Genomic DNA, 26,563 nt, shown 5'->3' with positions numbered 1-26,563 from the left:
AAATATACTTGCTAAACACTCATTGTGAAGGGTTAACAGAGTCAGAAATAAATTTTTATTCTGTTCACTCACTCTATTTTGGTGTTATATGTTATGGCAACTCTGTCCTAACAAAAAATAGTTTATGAAGTGGGAATATTTGCATAAAAATAAAAAAATATATATGTCCTTTTCTCAGTGGCAAGGTGACAGGCAGTGAGGACACAGAGATCAGAGGCAAGAAGTCTGGAGATCTGATTTGCTGTAGAAAAATATGTTAAAGTTGTGCTTATAATTATTTGAAGGGTGGACCATAATGTAATTGGGTCTGACTGCTAGGTGAAGTGGCAAAAAAATCAGACTGATCGTATGTTTTGGTCCTATGAGTTGCCTATGGTAGGATTTTACCTGAAGGAGATGAGAAAAGGCAAAACTGAATGGTTTGCATGCAGAAAAGATCAGTATAGAAAAAATCCAGAAATATAGTGTAAAACCAACTTCTCTAGAAGTTCAATCAAATGAAATAAGATTGAAAAAGCCCTTGAGTAACAAAAGCCCAGAGTGACAAAGTCCATTAAGAATACATCTTTGAAGCAAAATTCAGATTAAGCATCTGTCCATTCTGCCAAATCCTGACACCACGAAGATGAATGTAATAAAAATTAGGAGAGAAGCATGGAAGGAAGAAAGCTTTAAACATATTACAATGGAAAATTCCATTGAGGATTGCATTTTATTTTTATCGTTGACACAAGAGAGTGACTGGAATCAAATACCAAAAGAATCAATGATGCTGTGGGCCTTGACTGAAGGGAAAAATTATCTTGCATAAGTAAGACTTAAAATGGGCTTTGAGTCTTCAAAGTTATACCAACAAGAAGCATATTTATAATTCAACTCTCTTCACTTTCTGAAGAAAAATGGACATTTTGTGACTAATGAGAGAACGTTTCATTTAGTACATCGCTAGTAACAACACAAAAATTTATTTATGTACACATTTTGAAATAAAAGCATATTATTCAAGATTGTGGGCTTGTATGCCCACACACACACTCTTGTATACACACAGACAATATGCATCCCGGCATTCTTTTAGAATGTGCTTTTTAAATTATAATACATATATAAAGCACACACATATACATACCAATGCTTTTGTACATATATATATACAGATATTTTATGTGTATATAAATATACATTCATAAATATATAGACACCCATATATGCATGTGTATATATGCATAAACAATATGTTTAACAGACACCTATCCAAATATATATACATGTACACACTCACATTTTAATCTTATAAAAAAGCGTATAGCTATTAAAGTGTAGCTATTCTAAAGGACACACAAACTCACACACATACACATTTCTGCATGCTGCTTTAAACAATTGGCTATACTGTGAGAAATCCTACCCTTAAGTGACCACAGACTTGCTTCTAAATATCGATTGTGTACAACTACAGCTGGCAGCATAAAAACCACCTGAGAGGTAGGGGAGGAGAGGCTCTTGCTTCTGATAATGTAGGATAGCCATGGGCTCTTTTTTATCTTGCAAAAATGATTATAGGTATTGATTGTGATAGGAAGAGTATCAGATGAAATGTTCACTTTGAGGCTCACTGGTGATAGAGGTGGAATAATTTTGTAAACTCTGCTCCACTAAAATGCCTACCCATTACATCTAACTTTCAAATTTAATCAATGCAGGGAGCTGCCAGAGCTCATTTCACTATGTTCCAACAGACAAACATTAGATCAAAGTCTGCGGAACCTTGAAACTGTACTGGAAGGTCAAGAATTCAATCTCCACTTCAGCTCACAATCTCAGATATAAAATCTAAGAGAATCAAAACCGTGAGGAGAAAGCAGGTTCCTCATTACTACAATTATTTAAATACAGGGTATGGCTAAATTGCTCCTCACTCTAAAAAAGCAAAACAAACCAAAAAAGCAACATGGCCTTAAAGAACAAATTTTCATCACAAAGGGATACTAAAAGGAAAATACAACAATCAAAAAATGTGCTTTCATACTAACCAGAATGAAAGTTTTAGGGATTATTCATATCATATTCTTAATAGATGTTGGATTATATGAATTTTCTGAGCTATAATCTAGGTGCTACATGCATAAAACAGACTGATATGGATTGAATTAAAAACTAAGCTACGTGAATTTGAAAAAAACGTATTTGTAGAAATCCAAAATGATTTAATACAATAAATGTCATGTCTGAAGTAATTAACAGCACATTTTTCATAATGAAAATAGTAATCAAGGCTCAAGAGGACAAAGCACTTCCAGAAGGGCAGAAAAATAAAATGATAAAAAAGGAAAATGTAAAAATGGATGACAGTATGAAGATATAATACATAGTAGCCTTTCATTTTAAAAACAAACTCAAAACAAGTATTGCACTAACAACCAAGAAGATAAAATGGAACAGTGATACTGAAAATTATCATTCAGAATGCATCTGTTTTTTCAGGGTAACATTTTAAGCTAATGATACAGCTTCCTAAAAATGTTGACATAAGTTCTGGATGGAGTATATTTTCATTTCAAATTTCTGCATGTAATGCATCTGAATTACAGTGACCCAATAAAAATGTTTTCAAACTACTCTAACAGAAGAAAAGCTGCCTCAGATGTATTCTCTAACTCCATGTATTCTCTCCATCCACAAAGCACTCTTTGGTTCAAAACACCCCCCCCTTTTTTTTAAGGAAAAGGAGGCCTTTGTCCTGTAATCAAATACTCTGGATACACAGTTATCTTGTCTGATAGATTAGAGAGGCTATAGATTATGAATTCAACTCAGAGTTTAACACTGGGGCATTGGTCATAATAGATGTCAAAAAATCAATAACGTAAAATAAATTATTTGAATTTTTTAAAAATTGCGTTTTGGCGGAATCACTGAGAGAAGCACTGAAAACCTTTAGTGCTGTGTGTACTGACTACATTGAGGTTTCAGCAAGTGAACCAGAATTGTTTTCTACCCATCGACCATCCTGCATTCAGTCACAAATTGAAGCATACATTATAAGTAATATATTTGTACTTTCTCCATTAATTATGGTGGGAAAGAAATGCTCTTTTTAAAATTGCATTTCATATTTTATATAGTAAAAGAGAAATTTAGCATTGCATACTTACTGTTCACAAATTTCTTTGGCTTTATACATTTATTTGTACATGTGTGGAAATAAGTCTCTCAGAAAATTATTTCTTTTGGAATAGTGCAGTTATTGCTGGATTTTGAACAGTCCCTTTAAAAGTGCTGTCAGAACAAATACATCAGGTCACGCAGCAGATGCTTTATCCTTGTAAATATCAGAGCATTAAAATAGAGAAGGCTACAGACTAGTAATTAGGTATTGATTGGTTTATCTAGCGCATTCTTCACATTTCCAAACAAATACAGAATAGTTTCTGATTCTTTGCTTCCAAACCTGGGAGTTGGTCAGTGAATTAATTTCAAAGATTACAAAATATGAATTGTACTTCTTACAAGTGATTTGTTGATTTCACTCAAACCCAATCAATCAACTTAACAAAACGATTCCATTTTTGGGATGTGTTGCAGAGGTTAACAGGAACTCATTTATGTCTCCAACAAATGCTTCTAACTTTATAGAATGAGAATTCTACATGGTAAACAATTCCAGAGCCTTATACCTGTTAAGATTTCTTTTAGAGACACAGGATATCACAATACCTATAGAGGTAAGCAGAGAAGTGCACAGTCATGAAGCAAATTACCTAAGGTCACAGCATTAACGAGGCCACCCAGGTGAAGAGAAACAAAAGAATATAAATTAGAAATTAAGCTTTTGGAAAACAAGTGCATAACTAAATAGATGAAGACAGGTGAAACAATTCATGAGTGGTAGCAGAACAAAAAGATGAAAATGAGTGGTGGAAAATACTGAATACTAAGATTTAAATCAATTTGCAGGAAATGATGCACATATAGGGTTATGGAAATTATATTCTTATTTTGCTCAACAGTGGTCACAATTTTACCGTGTGAGGAGAATACAATTTTGATTTTTTTCAAAGTAATTAAAATATTTGATTTCTCAGAAGGTAAACAAAAGGAAACATGAATGAATCAAGATATAAAATGATCATTTACACAAATTTACACTATGGTATTTTCTACACGAATAAGTTCAAAAGCACCATGAATCTATATTTGCTTCATTGATAAAGTTATCACATTTTATAAAAATAACAATTTAATCTAGAGACTGCTATAAAAGTAACAATAATGTGTCAAATGAGATTAAAATTAAACAGAAACTATAATATGCCTTGCATGTTTTTGTTATTTCATCTTAAATGCCAAAGATGGCTCATATTTATTGAGTACAGGATCTGAGCAAATCACATTATATCTGATATCTCAGAATACATAATTTGAATTCAGAGACGTTATTAGCCTTGTACAAATTTTCCAAAAGGGATGTGATAGAACTCACAATTCAACCCAGATAAAGATACTTTAGGACCAAACTTCTAATTGATGTGCTTGAGGAATTCTAGTGTTAAAGAGTAAACCAGAAGGTAATAAATAAATGTGCTTAGAATTTAACCCGTGCTTTCATATTTTGCAAGATACTACTTGTCCTCATATATTTTCCACCCTGGTGGCAAATAGGAGAGTAAAAACAATGAAGTCACATTATATTTTGCACATCTATATGCACTTCTATTTATTTTTCATTTCTTTTCTTTTCTTTTTCTTTTTTTTTTTTTTTTTGCATGGGCAGGCACCGGAAATCGAACCCGGGTCCCCTGCATGGCAGGCAAGAACTCTGCCTGCTGAGCCACCGTGGCCCACCTGTATTTCTTTTCATTAAAAAAACACTTTATGACAAATATATTTGGGTCTCCTCACCTACAGGTACTGAGAACTGTAGGTGATGATGTCAGAGAATGAAAGAGTGGACAGAGTGTGTGTGTGTGTGTGTGTGTGCATATATTTGTATGTGTGTCTGTGTGACAGAGAGAGGGGGGAGGTGAAGGAGAGAAAGAGAGAGAAGAGTTATACATCATTTGAGGAGCTTAGACAGTTTACTTCTTTAGTATTTGCGAACAATCTTATTAAATGTAAATTTGAGTTTCAAATATCTAATATTCCTATGTGTGTGTGTGTGTGTATATATATATACACACACACACACACACACATATGTTCTAGTTTGCTGCTAGCTGCCGGAATGCAATATATCAGAAAAAAAGAATAGCTTTTAAAAAGGGGAATTTAATAAATTGCTAGTTTATAGTTTTAAGGCCAAGATAATGTCCCAATTAAAGCAAGTCTACAGAAATGTCCAATCAAAGGCATCCAGGGAAAGATACCTTGGTTCAAGAAGGCCGATGAAGTTCAGGGTTTCTCTCTCAAGTGAGAAGGCACATGACAAACATAGTCAGGGCTTCTCTCTCAGCTGGAAGGGTACATGGTGAACACAGCATCATCTGCTAGCTTTCTCTCCTGGCTTCCTGTTTCATAAAGCTCCCTGGGAGGTGTTTTTCTTCTTCAACTCCAAAGGTCGCTGGTTAATGGACTCTGTTTCTTGTGGCTACATCGTTCTTCTCTACTTTCTCAGAATCTCCCATTCTCCAAAATGTTTTTAGGACTCCTGTAAACCAATCAAGACCCACCCAAATGGGTGGAGACGCATCTCCCCTAATCCAGTTTAACACCCACTCTGATTGTGTTACATCTCCGGGGAGATGATCTAATTACAGATTCAAGCATACTGTACTGAATAGGAATTATTCTGCCATGTTACGAAATGGGATTTTGATTAAAACGCGGGTTTTCTAGGGTCCATACATCCTTTCAAACCAGCACTACATATATACATATATATATATATATATATATATAAACTTGGTTTTATATCATCCCTTCCATTCAAATATATCCATTTTATTTTAGAACAACAAGAAGGAAATAAATGGTATAAAATATATTTAATACTGTACAGACTTAGAAAATTATCTCTGTTTAATGACTTTCTCCCATGTATTACAATATTTTATTGTTTACCTGCTTTTTGAGAACTTATGCAACCCAATGAAGAAGGATATAAATATGTAGCAAGAGTCCAAGGCAGTCATACATTTTGATATATGGGAAGCATATTCGGGAAAATGCATTTTGTTTTTTCTTTCGAACTTCTTGCTATAACGGGTTGATTTGGGGCTATATAAAATCATATAAAAGAAAAATATGCATCTTCATTCTTCACATTTTTATTTCTCTCTTTTTCATGTCTGAGAGGATAAAATAGCTGCCTCTACATATTGTCACGAGGACTAGTCACTGTTTGATCATTTTGCATAAGACATGATTCTTTCACTCCGCATGACTGCCTAAAACAAACTCAATTTATATAGGTGCATGTGATTTCATTTATTTATTTATTCATCTACTTGTATAAGGGTCAACTGATAAAAAATTTAAAAAATAGACATAACTTGTATATGCTTATTTAAATACATAATGCATATATGATGAATCATTCTACACACCGACTTATATAGCTTATTGTGCTATTTCAATAGAGCATGGTAGGTTGAATTGTGCTTGCTGAAAAAAACATGTTCTTTATCTTGATTTTTATTGTTATCAATGTGAACCCATTGCAAACAAGATTCCTCTAAGATGTTATTTTTGTTAAGATGTGGCCCAATTCAATCAGCCTTAATCTTGATTACTTAATCCCCTTCTTAAGAAAGAGAAATTCAGACATAGAGAAGTCATGAGAAAGAGTCAGAAGCCAGAAGTCAGCAAATATCTGGGAGAGAAAGGAGAGGACAAAGCCAATGAACCCCAAGGTTGCCAGCCTGCCACAATTTTACAGACCATAAGAAGAAAAAACTTTCCAGCTTGCAAAATAATGAAAGCATACATTCCTGTTGGTTAAGCCAACCCACTGTGTGTTGTTTTAGCAGCTGGAATGCTAAGATATGGAGGTAGATTGGGATGTGTAAAACGGTCAACTGTATTATGGAAGATTTTGTTTTATATGACCAAATAAATGTTTTGGCATATAAAATCTGTAAATACTTATGACTGATAATTATATAGTGGTTCATTTACTTGTTAAAATACTTTTCTTCAACCCACAATACTTATTGAATACTACTATGACTCATTAACTCTTCTAGTGCTTGAGGTACACTGATAAAGAAAACAGACAAAATATAGGGAGTTTATGCTCTAATAGAGATGCTTCTTAGTAGTAGGGAATCTTGGGTAGGGCTTTTTAATCAATAAATGCAAGCAAGGTTATATAATGGATACTGAAGTAGTTAATTCAATGGTGTATGCAGAAATGCCTTGTGTACTCTAAATGGCACATTGATAATTGTAGAGTATTGCATGTACAGAAATAATTATTTTATTTACTCGCTCTTTTTTATACTTATTTGTTAATGTGTCAATAGTACATTGCTGTTGGAAATAGAGTGATTTTTAGTTCCTGTCTACTAGGTATGCTTTTTTTTTTTTTTACAGAAATGTTTAAAAGAGAGAAAAGTACAAGTGTGGTCAAGAATAAAAATGAAGGGGCGGGCCGCGGTGGCTCAGCGGGCAAAGTGCTTGCCTGCTATGCCGGAGGACCTCGGTTCGATTCCCGGCCCCAGCCCATGTAACAAAAACGGAGAAACAGAATACAATAAAACAAGAAAATGTTTAAAAATGTTTCCCTTTCTTCCTTCCTTCCTTCCTTCTATCCTTCCTTCCTTCTCTCTGTCTTTCCTTTAAAAAAAAAAAAAAAAAAAAAAAGAATAAAAATGAAGTATTTCTTGCTTCCATAGTGAGAATGATATGTAAACTTCCTAATGAGCTTCTTATTGATATTGCTGCTGTGAGGAGTAAAGATTTGTGATGCCACATAAAATGACAGGCTCTGAATGCATGCCTAATCCTTTTTAAAATAACAAGTCCTTATATACTTCTTCACAGTTGAGCTTCTGTCTATATCCCTAGCCTCATCTCACCTCATTCCACTATTGAATTGCTGTGTCTGCTCTTGTCTTCCAGTTCTGTGTGCTCAACAGCTCTCCCACAGCCCATGCCCTTCACAGCTCCAAACCTTCCTCTCCTGCTATTGCTCCTCTAGAAGTCTAGATCACTGTTTCTCAAAATTTATCTTGCATCAATATTGTGTGTTAAAACACACATTGCGGAACACACGGTCCAGAGTTTCTTACCTATGAAGTCTGGGGTAAAGCTCAAGAATTTGCATTCCTCACAAATTCCCCACGTACATGCTGCTGCTGCTACCCAAAGGACCAAATTTGAAAACCTCTCCTTGATGTTTCAACTTAAATACGATTTCCTTACAGAGATTTCCTGGGCTTCTTACAGTAGACTAAAGTATTCTGTTATATAACTACAATTCTTCATGTTTTCTCTTCCATGGCAGTAATCAGGTTTTAAAATTAATAATTTCATTGTTATTCAAATTATGCCAGCCCTGATTGTAATCTCTGAGAAAACAATGATTCTGTCTATTCGTTCTGTACATTTCTATCAATTACCACCAATGTAGAAATACACTGGGTTGCTCAATAAATGAAAGAATATGATCTATGATGGATAGTTCTTGATATGAAATTAAAAATAAGTAGAATATATTAGTGGTGTTCAAAAATAATTAACTCCCTAGTAAAATAAAAAATAGAATAAAAAATAGCAAAATGAAACAATATACCATTTAATAACTTGGTTGATCATATTTAATGTTTGAATTATGTCCTAATATCTTCATCCTGGAAAATGCAAACATCTATATATGTACATATATATGAATATAATTGACATAGGGCAAATTAAAATGAAAAATGTGATGTAAATATAAGTGATATGTTAAGGATACCTGTGTTCCAAAGTATTAAGCTCCATAATTACTACTTAAAATTTCTGTTTTATGTGTGTGCAATTTTGCTCATTTGCCTGCTGTTTCTGTTTTCTTTTTAACTATCAAATTTATTTCAAATTTCAAAAATAATCACTGTCAGTGGCACAAGACAAAGAAAGCCATGACTGTATGGTACTAATTACGAGGCGGAGCATAAATTAAAAGAGTTGAAAATTGCTACTCATGTTTCTTTTACTCTAATTTGTCTTCTCAGTACTGTGAGACTAATCTTCAAAAGTTATCTGAGTGAGTCATTCACCTGACGAAAACCCTGACCAAACTAAAGTCAAACTTTTAAGACTCATTTATAGAGCTTCAAGATTTATCTTCAACATGTTTTTTCAGAATTTGTTCTTGTATATTTCCATTTGTTCATTTGTGACACCAACAGAATTTTACCATGCTTGCAATTTCCTTGAACTGTCACTTCTCATTTTGTTTTGAGTGTAGATCTCTACTAGATTATTTCCCACATGTTTTCGCAACTGTTAACAACCGTTTTTCAAGGGCCAAGACAAATGTCACTTTATTTCTTGATCATCTCTTCCCTGATTCCAGGAGCCGGTAACTCTTAAGATACTTTAAAATAGTTTCCCTCTGTTATTTTAATTAATTACATTTATGCTTAATGACCCTTCTATATTGTAACTTTCATGAAAATGTGTTTTAAAGTATTCTCATATCTCCTATATTATCTTTAAGAACATATTGCTACTTCCTTATATAGAGAGGTAGATGCTTGATAAAAAACCATGAATATGATACATGCTGGATAATACTAGCTGTAATTCAGAAAACCCTGAAGAATCAACTTTCCTAACATATACAGCAATATTTGCTTATAAGAGTGTTTGTTTGAGTTCAATCATTGTAAGAACATAGAATATTAACACTGGAGAAAAATGGAAATTTTCTCCTTGGAATAAACTTAATATGTCAAATCTCATATCTGAAGACTTAGCTTTTCTAAATCAGTGTGTTGGGTGCAACTACGTTTGTTGAATGAGTAATTTTATAAGGAGTGCCTTACCTGTTAAAGTTTGCAAGATGCTATAAACAAAAATGTAAAACATTTTGATACTATTCTGTGAGTGGATTATAGATGCAAAAAAATTGAGTTTGCAATATTGATAATCATATGTGTTGGTGTCATTTGGACTTTTGTTATAAAAAAATTTGTTGAAATGGAATGCTATTTGGGCAATTGTTATAAAGGAGATTGGGAAAAGAATCATGCCATTTTGGTAGTGTTGCTAATTTTAATTGTTTCATGATACTTTAAATAATACAGGGTTTTTAGACATTTTGTGATTTGTTTGCAACTGAAGTACTATTATTTATTAACTTTATAAAAGCACATATTTAACTCTTATTCCACGTGCATCAGTTGGGAAATGTAGCATTCATGCACTTGTATTATAGTTATAGATGAACCCAATCAAAATCTGGAGAGGTTTAATTCATCATCACTATTCTCTGGTTCAATGTATTTTTAGCAAATTTGTTTAATCTTTCTTCTCCTGAAGAAAAAAAGGCATCTTAAATTTTGATAATGAAAAATGTTTTGTTTCTCAAGTACATGCTTTATTTCATGTACTTCTGAGGAACATCTAATAAGTTTACATAACTAACAGAAAATCTTTACACATATGAATGGTTGCATTTTTCTCTCTGGGATTAGATATACTAAAGGTGAGGACTTGGAAATTTCTGTCTTTTCTGTAATCCTTCAGCTATAGAAGATATTTTTGATTCAAAAGTGGCATTTGCTGGAAATCCTAAAGGAGCATTAACTGCCTCAGACTGAACTGATTCATCGGTGATCATCTTAGATGTCAAATGACCTATACATGACATTTGTATCTAATTAATTAGATGTCTTATTTTGATAGAGATGGTGCATTGTGCATAATTAGAAGAGACATCAAGGTTGGAGTCATTGGCTCATTAATTTAATGAAGCTAGCCTATGGCATTTGTATTACTTAATGGTGATTTTATTTTATTTGTAATTAACAATACTGTATATGAAATGCTAATTCTTGAATATAATTAAGCACAGAATAATTTTTCAGAGGATATTTCAAATTTAGTTCTTTGACACATATCCTTGTCTATTATTTCTGTTACTAGATATATGGTTTGTGAGAATGGGCACATGCTCATGGGATTCTCTAGCCTTACTATGTTCCCCATCATCCTAAGGCTCTGGATTGATAGAATGGTGGAATGGCATTTTGAAGTGTGGCAATACCTTGCAGGGCTGGGATAATGTTGTTCACGATGCTGTATATACTATAAAACAGCATCCATTCTGTGGAACTCTTTCTTCCATAGCCGGGATTTATGGGTCCTGGTATCAAGTGGCACAACTCACTTACCCCTGGTGATTCACTAGGACAATTTTTGTTTCCTGGTCCCTGCAAATCTAAAGAGGAGTGCTTCAACCTAGAGATAGGACTGATTATATTGAACAGGAAGAAGACTGCCATATGGCCACATAGGGCTCCTCACGCCTTTGAATCAATTGTCAGAGAAGAAAATTACTGTACTGACTGAGGGGATTGATCCTGCCTATCAAGGGGAACTAGAACTTTATTTACACGATGGAGGTAAAGAAGGGTTTGCCCAGAATACAGGAGAGCCCCTAGAGCATCTCTTGATACTACCATGCCCTGTGATTAAAATCAATGCAAAACTGCAACGATCTAATCCAGGCCAGACTACCAATGGCCCAGAAGCTTCAGGAATGAAAGTTTGGGTCACCATACCAGGCAAAGAACAATGGCCAGCAGAGGTGAGGTGCTTGCTGAGGGCAAAGGGAATATGAAGTGGTTAACGGAGGAAGAGAGGTATAAATACATTTTAATGACAATATCTGAGCAAAATGAGGTAGATGATGCAAATCGGTAGCCACTAGACAAAATTATAAATTACTCAAATTTTGGTTGCTTCTTTCTTGCCTGTAATTGTATAATGTCCCCTTTCCTTCCTACTGTCATTTTTCTTCTTCCCTGAATGTGTGTGTGTATGTGTATGTGGATTACAACCTCCCAAAACTTACTAACCATTCACTTCATGGCAACAATTCTTATGAGAGCTCCTAAGAGAATGTATATGAATACGTTTTGAAATTTTTTGTTTGTTTTTTCCCCAAGTGGTATTTCTTCTCCCTGCTGATTTTCTATTGCTCATTCCAGAGTTCCTAATTCCCAATTGAAAATAACCTCCATAATAGACACTCTTATTGACAGCATCATGTGGACTCCTTCTCAAGATTGTGAGAGTAGTGGAAAAAATACATCTGGGGGTCATGATTATAATTTGTTAATTGATAATTAAGATGCTTTTTGTAATGCTTCTGAGGTCTGCATCTCAAAAGAATCACATAATATTTTCTTCAAAGTTATAAAGGACACATTATTAATGACTCAACTTTTTTTCAGTAAGACATATTTTCTAATTAAAAATATACACTTACTTTAGAAGGTAGTTTAGAAATTGTAAATACATTGGAGTCAGTTATAAAGATGGTGATTAAACTCTAAGTTCAGGATGCAAAGTGAATATTGGCATAAGTAAAATAATCTAAAAATCATTTTAGTCACCCATAAGCTATTTTGAACTTACATAATAGTTCATTATTATATAAGTTCATTATTATATGAACTATTATGTAAGTTCAAAATAACCAGTTCTTGTGCACCGAAAGTTTCTAGAAATGATTATGGTAGCCATGTGAAGTGAAAATGTATTTTGCATATTTTAACCCTAGAATTATTTTCTGCATTGTGAGATGCTCAAACCACACAGGGCTTGTGGGAGTTGACTTTAATCAAGGAAGAACAATTTTGTCTTCCATTTCATGTTCACTCATTTGCATAAACTTATTGAATAATTGACATCCAGGTTTGTCAACTCTCTTTAAAACTCTGCCTCATCTGTTCTCTCTCAAAACACATGTGACTATAGTTGCATAAGTGAAACATCCATGACAAATTTCACTACAAAAATAGTTTTCTATCATATAGATATATATATCATCTCTATATATGATATCATTATATATACTAATTTATAAAATATATACTAATATATAATAATTTATTAAAATTTTAAAAATATAATAGATACAAAGATTTTCTTTCTTTTTTTTTTTTTTTATGGCCTAGGCAGGTTCTGGGAATCACACCCAGGCCTCCAACATGCCAGGTGAGAATTCTGCCACTGAGCCACCATTGCACTGATGCAGATTGATATATATATATATATATATATATATATATATATATTTTTTTTTTTTTTGCACGGGGAGGCACCAAGAAACGAACCTGAGTCTCTGGCACAGCAGGCAAGAACTCTGCCACTGAACCACTGTTACCAGCCCCCAGACTGATTTTTGATTAACAAAAAATGTGTTACTATAATTCACTGTAGAGTACTGTATATCCCTCTATCTGTCAGTGTTCTTCAGAGAAAACGAACCATCCAGATTGTTTATGTGTGTGCTTGTGTGTGTATCATGCAAAGTATGAACATAGACATATACATACATGTATATGCACATATATACATTAATATACATAGATATATGCACACAATAGTCTATACGTATATATGAGAGATTTATTAAAAATCTCATGCAATTGTGAAGACTATCAGGTTGACATTCTGTGGGGTAGGCTAGTGGCTGGAAATTCCAGTAAGAATAATCTTGAAGCCTTGAGTCCAGTTGTTTAGGCTGGAACTTCAGAAGGGAGTGGCAAGCATAGTTTTGATGTAGAGTACCTTCTTTTTGGAACTCTCAATTCTTTGCTCTTAAGAACTCCAACTGATTGGATGAGACTTACCCACTTTGTGGAGGGTAGTCTCCTTTACTTAAAGTCAACTGACTGCAAATATTAACCTCATCTACACAATATCACCATAGCAACATCTAGACCAGTGTTTGACCAAACAACTGACACCTTAACTTAGCCATGTTGACCCATAAAATTAATCATCACAACTCTATGAATGACATTACCATGACAGTGATACATTTGAGGACTTTACCAAATGTCAATTGATGTGCACATATGTAAGTGAATTTCTTTGATGAAAAGTGAACAAAAATAGAAAGAAAAATCTTTATAAATTTACCAGGTTTCTTTTATGATGGATAATAGGAATTTTCCATGCTAGTAACTACCAGCCTAGTTTCTTCCCTTTGAGAGAGGAGTTTTTACAAATACTAATGTTTGACAGTCAATTGAGGTAACATGTTTCCTTAGAAAATATCACTGCTTTCCCAGATAATTTCCTTTAGATACACTGTTATCTTGTTACTCATTTGTTCGACCCCATAGGAGAATTATTAGACTAAAATGAATGGATTTGGGCAGGACACGGTGGCTCATCAGGCAGAGTTCTCGCCTGTCATGCTGGAGACCTGGGTTCATTTCCCGTTGACTGCCCATGCAAAATAAAAATAAAAATAAAAATAAAAAAATAAAATAAAATGAATGGGTTTAAAATAAATTCCCCTGAAGGTGACTATGCCTTAATTAATTCATTAACATTTTAAGAAAATATTTATGAGTGCCTACCCTGGGCCAAGAATAAGATAAGTACTGGTGTAGAGCACCAAAAAACAGATACAGTACAACAATAAATAATTTTGTAAATTTGTACAGCTCAGTTGCCTTTAGATATATCTTAAATGATATAATATCAATCAAATAACAAAAAATGAGAAATGAAAAAGATAACAGAGTGATAGAATTATTTTCAGAATTTTAATTAGATGAAATTGATCAGTTAAAATTAATCTTATAATAATTGAAGGCTTTACTATGGTGTTTGATTCTGTCATTTATAGTGTAAATAATAACCTATATGCTTCACTTATGGCAAAGAAAATATACAAATGGCCAATAAGCACATGCAAATATGCTCAACATTATTAGTCATCGGAGAAATGCAAATCAAAACCACAATCAGATACCATTTCACACCCACTAGGATGGCTATTATGAAAAGCACAGAATATAATAAGTGTTGACAAGGATGCAGAGAAATAGGATTGCTGAGGGCGTTGTAAACTTGTACAACCACTGTGAACATCTGTATTGATGCATTCTCAGAAATTTCAGTATAAAATTACCATATGATTTGGCAATTCCACGTCTTGGTATATACCCGCAAGAACTGAAGGTAGGGACTCGAACAGATATTTGTACACTAGTGTTTATAGCAGCAGTATTCACAATTACCACAAAGTGGAAGCAACCCAACAAAATATGTTATATACACATAATGGAATATTATCAGCTATAATAAATAAATGAAGTTTTGATGCATGTTCCAACATGGATGAAACTGAAGACATCATATCAAGTAAAATAAGGCAGAAACGAAAATACAAATATTGTACAATATCACTTATTTGAAATACCTAAAAGAAGCACAATTATAGAGACAGATTGTAGACGGTAGGTTATCAGGAGTTCTGGGATGGAGGGAAGAGTTATCAGAATTTCAGTTTGATGATATGAAAAAATTGGGGTAGAGTTATTGCTAATGATAGCATGATATTGTGACTGTAATTAGTACAACTTAATTGCATGCTTAAAAGTAGTTAAAATGAGGGTGGGCCATGGTGGCTCAGCAGGCAGAGTTCTCACCAGCTATGCTGGAGACCCGGGTTTGATTCCTGGTGCCTGCCCATGTTAAAAAAAAACAAATTAGTAGTTAAAATGAGAAATTTTGAGTTATACATGTTATTATAATGAAAAGTTAAACTATTTATAGAAATATTAATGAAATTTTGTTAAAAATATGCCATCTCTTTTGTAGAATTGAGTTATACATGGTTTAAATATTTGATCCCTTGAGTAAAATAGCTAGATTAATTTCCAGCTCTACAATATATATATTTATATAGTATATTCATATATTGTATATATATGTAAACATATGCAATATATATATTTCTGTTCTTTATATTCAAAGAAGCAAAGGGAGAAAAGCATTTATAGAAAAACTTATGAACAAACTATTGCCCTGAAGCTGTAATAAAGTATATATGACACCCCTTTGGAATAAAGGATATGTTTTCATTTCACTATACAACAATCAAGAACTTCTTTTTTTCAGATTTTTTAGCAGCAGCTCTGCAAATGTAGATATAAGTGGCCTTCTTTAATGGACAGGTACAAATAAAAAATGTTCTAAGACAAGTTTCAAGTTGCCTCGCCCGCTGTTTTACTCAGAGGAAAGTGCAGTTAAAACAGACAAATGCGTTTTCAGTTTGAGTGAAGCTTTACATCTCCCCGGCTCCTACCACCATCCCTGGTTATATTTTTGTCACAAATAGCATTTCATTGCCAGTTTCTTTAGTGACATCTCCTGGTGTGAGCCAACTCCATCATCCACAGTAATTACTACTGATCTGTAACTAGGACATGCCCCTTCATACTTCCGCAATTTTTACTGTTTATTATCAGGCTTCGGGGATTTTCTGTTCTGTTCTTTTATGTTGCACTATGCCCACATGAATAGAAACATTTTTTTTTCACTTTCCTGCCCTCTTAATATCAAGAAATGGCAAGCTAACTGAATGGTTTTCATCTTCTTGACAGGCAACTGTGCCACAAATGTGAATTTTGTATCTATTTGCCAGGAAAACAAACAAACAGACAACAAGAAACTAAGTGGGACTCACAGAGAAATTAAAACTCAAAGTAGAGCTGCAAAGCATTTTAAGTTATTGGATGCTTTAAAACCAATATAATCACAACTATTCTCCATTTTGAATTTTGGTAAGGATAAATTATTTTCCATTTACAAGCAATAAAAGCAAAATAGAATCTGAATCTGGCTATAAGATGAAATCAATCACAAAACATTTACCACTGCTAGTTTAGATTTAAAGTTATGTTCCTATCCATTCATCATATGAAATACCTTTGCATTTTTATAAAATATGAATATTTTCTCTTAACAGAATCACCTTCTCATAGAAGTTCAAAGATATTATTAATACAATTGTTAATCCTAATTTACAATAAAGGTTATGGTAGCTTTTTTTTCCCTGTAAAGAGAGGGAGATATATATATATATATATATATATATCCCCAATATTTCTTAATTCTGCGACCTTTTTATATTCCTAGCATAAGTACAGTGATTGACACATAGAAATAGATCAATGAGGGTTTATTTTACTGAATCAAATGCCTTGATTTTAGAATGTAGAACTGACCCTCAAGAAGCTGTGAACTTTAGTGTAAAATCATTTGCATTCAAAATGCATTCATTATTCAGACTTTGATATTGTTGTAACATAATTTTAAATATGTTATACCAATACACATTATTCGCTCAATAAAGTAGTTTTATTAATGCCATTTCCTCTTCTGGTAACTACCCGAGAGAAACAGCCAAACCCTACATAGGGAGGCTCTTGCCCCTGTGATTAAACAACAATTAGGTCTAGTAATGCATTGCCATTGGCTGGAGAGTTGTAAGGTCATTTATACAAAAATCGTTTTATAACATTGCCTGGGTAAGTTGATATATTTCTTCCCAGGATAATTTTCAGAATGTTACGCATAAACATCCTAAATTAGTGTTTTAGTTTGCTAAAGGCTGCTTGGAATGCAATATGCCAGAAATGGAACAGTTTTCATAGAGGATTTATTAAGTTGGAAGTTTACAGTTCTAAGGCCATAAAATGTCCAAACTAAGTCTTCCAAGGAAAGATACCTTGACTGAAGGAAGGCCAATGTCTGCCACATTGGAAGACATGTGGTTGGTGTCATCTGGTCCTTGTTCCCAGTTCTGTTGTCTCCAGCTTTTCTCTCTATGTCTGTGGGCCTCCATTTAGTTCCTCTGGGATACAACTCGAGTTCCGGCTTGTTTAGCATTTCATAGGAAGATAAATGGCAATGTCTGCTGGGCAATATGCATTTCCAAACATTCCCGTCTAGACATCTGCTCTTTCTGTGGGCACTCCAAGCATCTTCAAATGTCTGCATCTCTGTTGGTATCATTCATGTGCAATCTGACTTCACCCCGGCTTACAGAGTGTTCTTTCTAATCAAGACTCACCTTCAATGGCTAGGAGTGTCAAATCTCCATGGAAACAACCTAACCAAGATTTCCACCATACAATATTGAATCAGGGTTAAGAAAGCATGGATTTTCTGTGGATATATAACAGTTTCAAACCAGTGCAATTAGTGTCTGAGAAAGAGACTTAATCTTCACTTGCCCACATTCCCCTGACACTATGCATGTATGGAGGATGCAGGCATATGTATATACACATTTAAACACATCTCTGAAAACTGTTGTGTTTGAAAACCCAAAAGATGTCCATTTCTTCTAAATCTAAGACTCTTTATAAATATGACAGCTGTTCAACTTCGTAATAGTCCCACTGTAATTGCCATAGTCCAGCATTTCTCAACTCTTAGCCAGCGATTGCTGCAGTTGCCTGAGCATACTCTCAGCTTTTGGTATCATTCATGTGCAATCTGACTTCAACCCTGCTTACAGAGTGTTCTTTCTAAAATTTCCCATTATTTATGTCCTAGTTCTATTTATCTCTTCTATAATTCACTTTTCCATATAGAATTAAATCTTAACTCCTGAGCATAGCACAAATTGTCCCCAATATTCCAGTTCTTATCTGCCGCTCTAGTTACACATTTCCACCTTTCGAATTCTTGAGCCATAAAATTCCTTGAAATATACCATATGACTTTATACATCTGTCTATACTAACCTTTCCTTCCCCTTAAGCCTGCCCTTTCCTAATAATACTCTCCTCTGACTCATCTTCTGTCTCAGATTTAGGATGATGATTCCATGAAGAGCAGATGTCTTGCAAACATAATGAACAATTGTTCCTTTAAAACAATTCATTTACACACATCTGTGCTGTCCATTTCCTTTAATTCTTCTCTCCCAGCCCCCTTCCCTGTGCCCCTCAACTCCTGGAACTTCAAGGAGAAGAATTTTTAAATACCCACACTTATCAACTCATAAATCTATATATTAAGACTTATGCTTTTCCTAAACTCTAAATGCCCATTGATCCAACCTAACTAATGTACTGATAACTGAAAACTAAAATACGAATGCTTACATTTATCATATTTTCTCCAAAAATAAGCTATAGTGAGATTTGGGAATCGGGCAGTTCTATAACCAAATACTGGCTCGTCCATCTGTAAGCGCTGTGATTTGGAGAATATATAACCTTTTAGTGCTTTTTATTTATCACCTGTAAAATGGTCATAAAAATACTTGCCTATTAGATTTGCATTACAGATACAATGAAGAAAAATCTATAAAAAGCTTAACTTAAAGCTAGCACATGAATGTCTCTTACTAAATGGCAGACAGTGTGATCACTGAAGGTGGCTGATCTGCCAATTTCTATTAGTGGTTTTCTCACTTCATATAGCCATTGAGTACCTAAATTTTTGATGTGCTGTTTTCTCATTACTTAACAAGTGCATTGATCCTAAATCAGTAATAGCTCGGCCATCAACTCCCATGTTTCATTTTTCAAGTCAACCATCTTTCTGCAGTCATCTACTTCTTCTTCTTGGATTATTTTCATGGAGACTCATACATAGACTTTCACCACTTTTTCCTATCTTGCTTTGTATTACATTATGAATTTTTCCAAAGAGCATCTTCTCAAAGCACCTCTATCTAAGCTAATTCCCTGTTCCAAAATTGCCCAAAGGCTCCATATCTCCTACTCTGTCATTTCTGAACTCCTCAGCCAGTAATTTAAGGTCCTTCAATTTCCATCCACAACTTACATTTCCAGTCTTATATCCTATTAATCACCTGCAGGTAGACAAATTGATCAACCCACTTTTACTTCAAAATACTACCATTCTCTAATGGATCTGTGCAATTGTTAATTCCACTTCCCCTGCGTGAAATAGACCTTTTGTCCCATTCTTCTACAAATTTCAACCTGTTACAGTTTCCTTTAGCTCATCTTTAAAATGAAGGGGTGGGCATAGTTGATATAAAAAAAAACTTTCTTTTGTGAAATTCTATGGTTCTTTGAAAAACCTTTCCATTTATTTTGTAACCCATTTTAAATACTACCAGTGTCATCAAGCCTTCATTCTCTGTTTTATATGGATGTGAAGGTTTTAAGAACCCAAAATTTTAATCAGACCAGCTATATTCAGACATAGCACTGCCTCATATTAGCTGTGTAACTTTGGTCAACAGCCCTTATCTTCAGTGATCTCATCTAAAAAAGGGAATAATAATAGAATTTACCCTATTAGAATAACCACGATATAGAAATAAGACCTTGAAATTCAAGCCAAATGATACACTTCAAAAATCTTAGTCATTATTAAGTTCTTATTCTCTTAACATGTATAGCGCTTTTTATTTTAATTAATCATACCATGCAAAAAATTTAATATATTTAAATAACAAATTATTAAGAATATGATCTTCTCTATGTACTATGAAAAAAATGCATAAATAGTAAATGTGAAAATTATTTAATGAATCAAAGACTACAGATTTCAGATATATTACTAGTTAGGTAAAAATTAAATTCCTCATCAGTAGAATCCCTGACATTCCAATGTAATTACCTTGATTCAAATTTCATTTCAATCACCCAACAGAGGCATAATTTCATATTTGGGATCTTAAACATTTTGTTTATATACTTGCTTAATTATCTGTACTAAAAAATAGTGTAACACATTTTGACTACAACAGAAAATCTGAAGTTGATTGTCTTCAATCTTTATAAATTTTATTTTTCAATATATTTTTAATCCTTAAATCATCAATCCATGTGAGTCAAACTTCTTACACAAAGTGTTTGTGCACCATGTGACTTCCCAGACCCTTATTCTCTAGGTTTCACCCACTTCGGATGCAATATATTCTCACCTAGGTAACACATATTTATAGAGCACACAATGACTTCTAGGAACTCCAAATCATTATATGTACCATTTCGTCCATTCTTCAGACTTATTAGCAAAATTCATTATTGAGTACTCTCTAGATGATACACACTGCACTAAGTGCTTTAATTGGAATATCTGTTTTTCAAAACATCACTATTAGGAAAGCTTTATTATTGTCATTATTATTATTATTATTATTGCTAAATTAGTGATAAGAAAAAACATGGTTGGAAGCTTATCGCTTGCTCACTGTGCCCTAACATGACTTGCAACTGGGCAATCTAGGAATTAAGCCCAAGCACTTGATAATGAAGGATTCTACTCTTACTTTGTGAGGAGTGGAGATGCTTAAGAGAAGGCTGACCTGGTCAGAAAAGGGAGAAGGCTAAAGCCAAGAGAGGAAGACATCATGAGCTGGAAGCATAATTCTAAGATATAAAAGACCATTATGTAGCAAATAAAAGTCTCATTAATAAAAGAGAAAATAAAAATAAAGTATTGATGAGGTTCAATAAGCGATAAAAACATAAAGTAGAAAGTGTTTTACCAAAAAGTAAAACTGAAATTTCAGCCAGTTCTTCTGACTCAGATCCCCATTGCCATCATCTCAGGAGAAATTTCAATAGAAGCAGCTCCTCCAGAGAAGAGACCAGGCAATGGTGTGGAGAGCTGAACGGAGCCCTGGAGTAGACAGTGTGATCCTAATCTGATTACAGAATCTGACCTCTTTCTCCTCGGGACTGAGTTATTCTCATTTGGAATTCAAGACTCCTTTCTTATAAACACTTTCAATTTTATGAAAAAAGCTTAATCATTAAAATTAGATATTTCCCTAATGAGACAGAAAAGTTTAAGGGTAAAAACCAGAGGGATAAAAGGTCAGTGTGACTTCAGACTGACAGTAAAATGAAAAAGAAAGGTCTCTGTTGTGCTGTCTTTGTCCTCAGTCAGATCCAATGGTGTGCTCAGTGTCATGCCAGCCATTTAGGAAATTTGCTTTAAAAAGGGAGCAATGCTGATATAAAATTATTGAAACCAGACCATAATGCATTAGGGTAAAAATGGGCATTTCCCTATTTAATCTGACATTTTCGATTGTTTCTCTGTAATTTGTTGCTCTTAGAAATCATTGAAGAAACAGTGAGATAATTTTTTAGACTCTGAATTTTCTTTAAAATAGTTTCAATGATTAAGCCTGAAGAATTTATCTCCCACAATAACTGAAGAAATATTCTGTTTCCAGGTAGCTCTGTCAAAGTTCAAATGGATTCCATTTTATGATGGATTCTACTGAAATGAAGAAAAGCTGAACATAGTTTAATGAAATAAATATTTTCTTTCTCATTCAATTGTTTGAACAGTTTTATTGAGATATATTCATATACCACACAATCCATCCCAAGCATACAATCAATGGCTTTTAGTATAACCACAGATTTATGCATTTACCACCATAATAAATTTTAGAACATTTTCTATTGTTTCAAAAGGAAAAATCCCATATCCCTTAGCAGTTACTTCTCAATCCTTCTATCATTCCCTAGCCCTATGTAACCACTCTTCTAATTCTGCTTCTATAAATTTACTTATATTTATATTTTATATAAATAAAGTCATATAATCACAGTACATTGTGTTTGTTTTTTTTTTCACTTAGTACTACATTTTTAAAAAGTGCGTTATTTTTTAACTAGATAGAGTGTAAGTTTACAAAAAGGTCATGTAAAATGTTACTACAATGTTTCCAAAAATCCTCCTAAGGTTGACTCTGCATTATTGTGATACCTTTGCTACAATTGATAAAATATTACAAAATATTACTTTAAGCTATAGTCCATAGCTTATATTAGTTGCACTTTTCCCATATACCCAATGATTAACAACTTGTAATAGTGTCATACATTTGATTTAGTTCATGAAAGTACATTTTAATTTTGTACTATTAACTACAGCCCATTATCCACAAGAGGATTCACCGTGTTGTGTGGTGTTTTAGATCTCTAAGACTGCCAGACTGCAAAATACCAGAAGTGGACTGGCTTCAATAAAGTTGATTTATTTAGTTACACATTTACAGTTGTTTGAAGGAAAAGGCAGCTGGCTTTTCTTTGGATTGCTCTGTCACATTGTAATGTACATGGCTATGTCTGCTGGCTTTCCCTCATGGCTTCTTGGTTCAAATGACTTTCCCCAGGGAGATTCTTTTCTGCATCTCCAAATGTCTGGGTCTGTGTCAGCTCTGAACTCTGAACTGGGCTGTTCTGGGCTGTGCTGAGCTGTATTGGGCTGTACTGAGCTCTCTTCTTTTAAACCTCCTGCTAATTAAATTAAACATCACTCATTGTGGAAGACACTCCCCTTAGATGACTGCAGATGTAATCAACCATTGATGAATTTTGCAATGCTGATGATTTACGTTCACAGCAACAGAAGAACTAGGTTCCATCACCTGGTCAGATTGATATCTGATCCTAACTACTACTCATGGTCTCATACTTTATCTTCTAACTTGCCATATAGTAGGCTACATGACCAAAACTTCCCCTTTCAAACACATTCACCAACATACTACAACCCGGCAATTACACTCACAATAATGTGCTACTATCCACTACCCAGACATTTACAATCAGCCTAAACAGAAATTCTGCATAAACTAAGCATCAGTTCTCCTTTCTCTATCCCTCTTCTATCCCCTGGTAGTCTATGTTCTAGATTCAGACTCTATGAATTTATTATAATAATTAGTTCATATCGGTGAGATTATGCAATATTTGTCCTTTTATGTCTGGCTTATTTCATTCAACATAAAGTCCTCAAGGTTCATCTGTGTTGTCACGCACATCAGAACTTCATTCCTTCTTGCTTTCATCTTTTGGCAATGTGAATACCTTGGCTATGAACATCAGGTAGAAAAGTCTGAGTCGCTGCTGTCAGTTCTTCTGGGAATGTACCAGGCAGTGAGATTGCTGGATCATATAACAATTCCATACTTAGATTTCTGAGGAACCACCAAAGTGTCTTCCAAAAATGGTGACATTCATTTTAGATTCTTACCAACAGTGAATGAGTGTTCTTATTTCTCTATGTCCTCTCCAGCACTTGTGATTTTCCGTCTTTTTTAAAAAAAAATTGCCATTCTAGTAGTTGTAAAATGATATCTGTTTCAGTTTGCAAAAGCTTCCAGAATGCAATATACCAGAAAAGGGTTTGCAATTTCTTCTTAAACCTACTAATTGTTTAAGAGTGTGCTGTTTCACCTCCCTATATTTTCCAGTTTTTGTTTTTTTGCCATTATTGATATCTAGCTTTATTGCATTGTAATTAGAGAAGGTTCCCTGTATAATATCAAAACTTTTAAAATATATCAAAACTTGCTTTTGACCCAAGACATGGTCTATCCTGGAGAATTATTTATTTTCTGTTGAGGGGTACAATGTTCTGTATATTTCTATTAGTTGTAGTCCATTTATCATATTATTCAAGTTCTGTGTTTCCTTATTGGCCCTTTGGCTAGATATTCTATCCATTGATGAGAGGGGTGTATTGAAGTCTCCAAATATTATTGTAGAGACAACTATTTCTCTATTCAGTTTTGCCAGTGTTTGCCTCATATATTTTGGGGCGTCCTGATTAGCTACATAAATATTTACGATCATTATCTCTTCTTGGTACATTGCCCCTTTTATTAATATGTAGTGTCCTTCCTTGAGTTTTGTAACAGTTTTGCTTTTAAAGAATAGCTTTTCCAGCGTGCACGGTGGTTCAGTGGTAGAATGCTTGCCTTTCATGCAGGAGAACTGGGTTCAATTCCTGGACTATGAACCACCCCTGCCAAAAGAAAAGAATGCTTTGTCCCTTATTAGTATATCTTCACCAACCCTTTTTTGGTTATTATTTGCATGGGAGACCTTTCTCCAACCTTTCACTTTCACCCTAGTAGTGTCTTCGGGTCTAAAATAAGTCTCTTGTAGACAGCATATTAATAGATCATACTTTTTTCTTCATGCTGCCAATCTGTGTCTTTGGTTTGGGGAATTTAACCCATTACCATTCAGTGTTATTGTTATAAAAGCAGTACTTCAACCGCTTTATCCTTTGTTTTTTTTTTTTTTTTTCTTGTATACCGCATCTTATTTTTCTCTCTTTATACCCTTTTAGTTATCCTTACTGATAATCTCCATTTGTATACTGTAGTCCAAGCTTCTCTCTCTTGTCTTTTTGTTTACAGAACTCACATCAGTGTTCCTCGTGGGGCTTGTCTCTTAATGAAGCCTCTAAGTTTCTGTTTTATCTGTGAATATGTTAAACACTCCCTTAGTTCTGAAGGACAGCTTTGCCAGATAAAGCATTCTTGGTTGGCAGTTTTTTCAGTACCTTAAATATATCATACCACTGCTTTCTTGACTCCATAGCTTCTGATGAGTATCCAGCACTTAATTTTATTGAGGATACCTAGTATGTGACAAATCACTTTTGAAAAATCCTGGTTTCAGGATTCTTTTTTTACTTTTATCTATTTGTTCTTCTGTTTGTAAGATTTCGATTTTCCTGTCTTCTTCTGCCTGTTCAAATCTGTAGCTATGTGCCTTGAGTTGTAGTTTTAATCTCTTCTATTGTGCCTTTCATTCCCATCAGTTCTATATATTTCTTACCATACTTTCAAATTCTTCTCTATATTCACTCAGTGTCTTCTTAATATCCTTTATCTCTTTAGTTATATTTTCCTTCATCTCCTTGAATTGATTTAGGAGATTTGTTTGAACATCTTTGATTGGTTGTTCCAAAGTCTATGTCTCCTCTGAAATTTAATTCTTTTGACTGGGCTGTAGTTTTCTGTTTCTTAGTATGGCTAATAATCTTTTGCTGATGTCTAGGCTTTAAAATGGCTTGATGAGTTTACTCGGAAGGTCAGTTTCTCTCTCTTGTCTGAGTTTTTACTATTGTTTGGCTTTGTGTTAAGGCTCTTCTTGACACTTGGTCCAACCTACCCTAGACTTTTAGAATGGCTTGTGTTTAACCGATGAGATTTTTCATCTCTCTCTCTCCCTCTCTCTCTCTCTCTTTTTCCTCTGTGATTCTTGACCTAGGTATATGGTACAATTTTTAAGATTCCACTATGTGTGAACTGTATCACCTCCACAGGAAAGCCTCCTTTCCTTTGTTTTTCATCAGGGAATCTTGATCTGTTCTTTTGGTTCTTGTTTTGCCTCTGTGTGTGTGTGTGTTTCTTCCTCTCCTTTCATTGCCTTTAGTTGCTTAGCTACAGTGTGAATTCTCAGAGGAATTTCCAAAACACGGCCAGTGACCCACAAATGGGGCAAAGACCAGTTTGAAAGGATCCTGGGAGAAAGGTCAGGAAAGACAACACAAAGCTTTTTCGATGGTTCCCTGAAGCTGTGCTTCCCTGGCCTACTCAGCAGATGTTACTCATCAGAAAACTCTTGCCCCAGCCCTATGAGGGCCCTGAATCTTCAAACTTTGCCCATGTCATGGGTGGCACTGAAACAATGGCTACAGCAGTAGTTCCTGTCCAGGACTGGTTAAACAGCAACTCAAATTTGGTACTCAGTGATCTCAATTTGCCAATCAAAAGTCATGATCAACCCCTGATCCCAGTTCTTTGTCACAGTGTCTCAGCCTCTTTGTTCTACTCTTCCTTGGA

Source organism: Tamandua tetradactyla, chromosome 4 (assembly GCF_023851605.1).
Source record: "Tamandua tetradactyla isolate mTamTet1 chromosome 4, mTamTet1.pri, whole genome shotgun sequence".
NCBI classification, from domain to species: domain Eukaryota; kingdom Metazoa; phylum Chordata; class Mammalia; order Pilosa; family Myrmecophagidae; genus Tamandua; species Tamandua tetradactyla.
The sequence above is the reverse complement of the archived record's forward strand: the minus strand, read 5'-3'. Positions refer to the sequence as shown.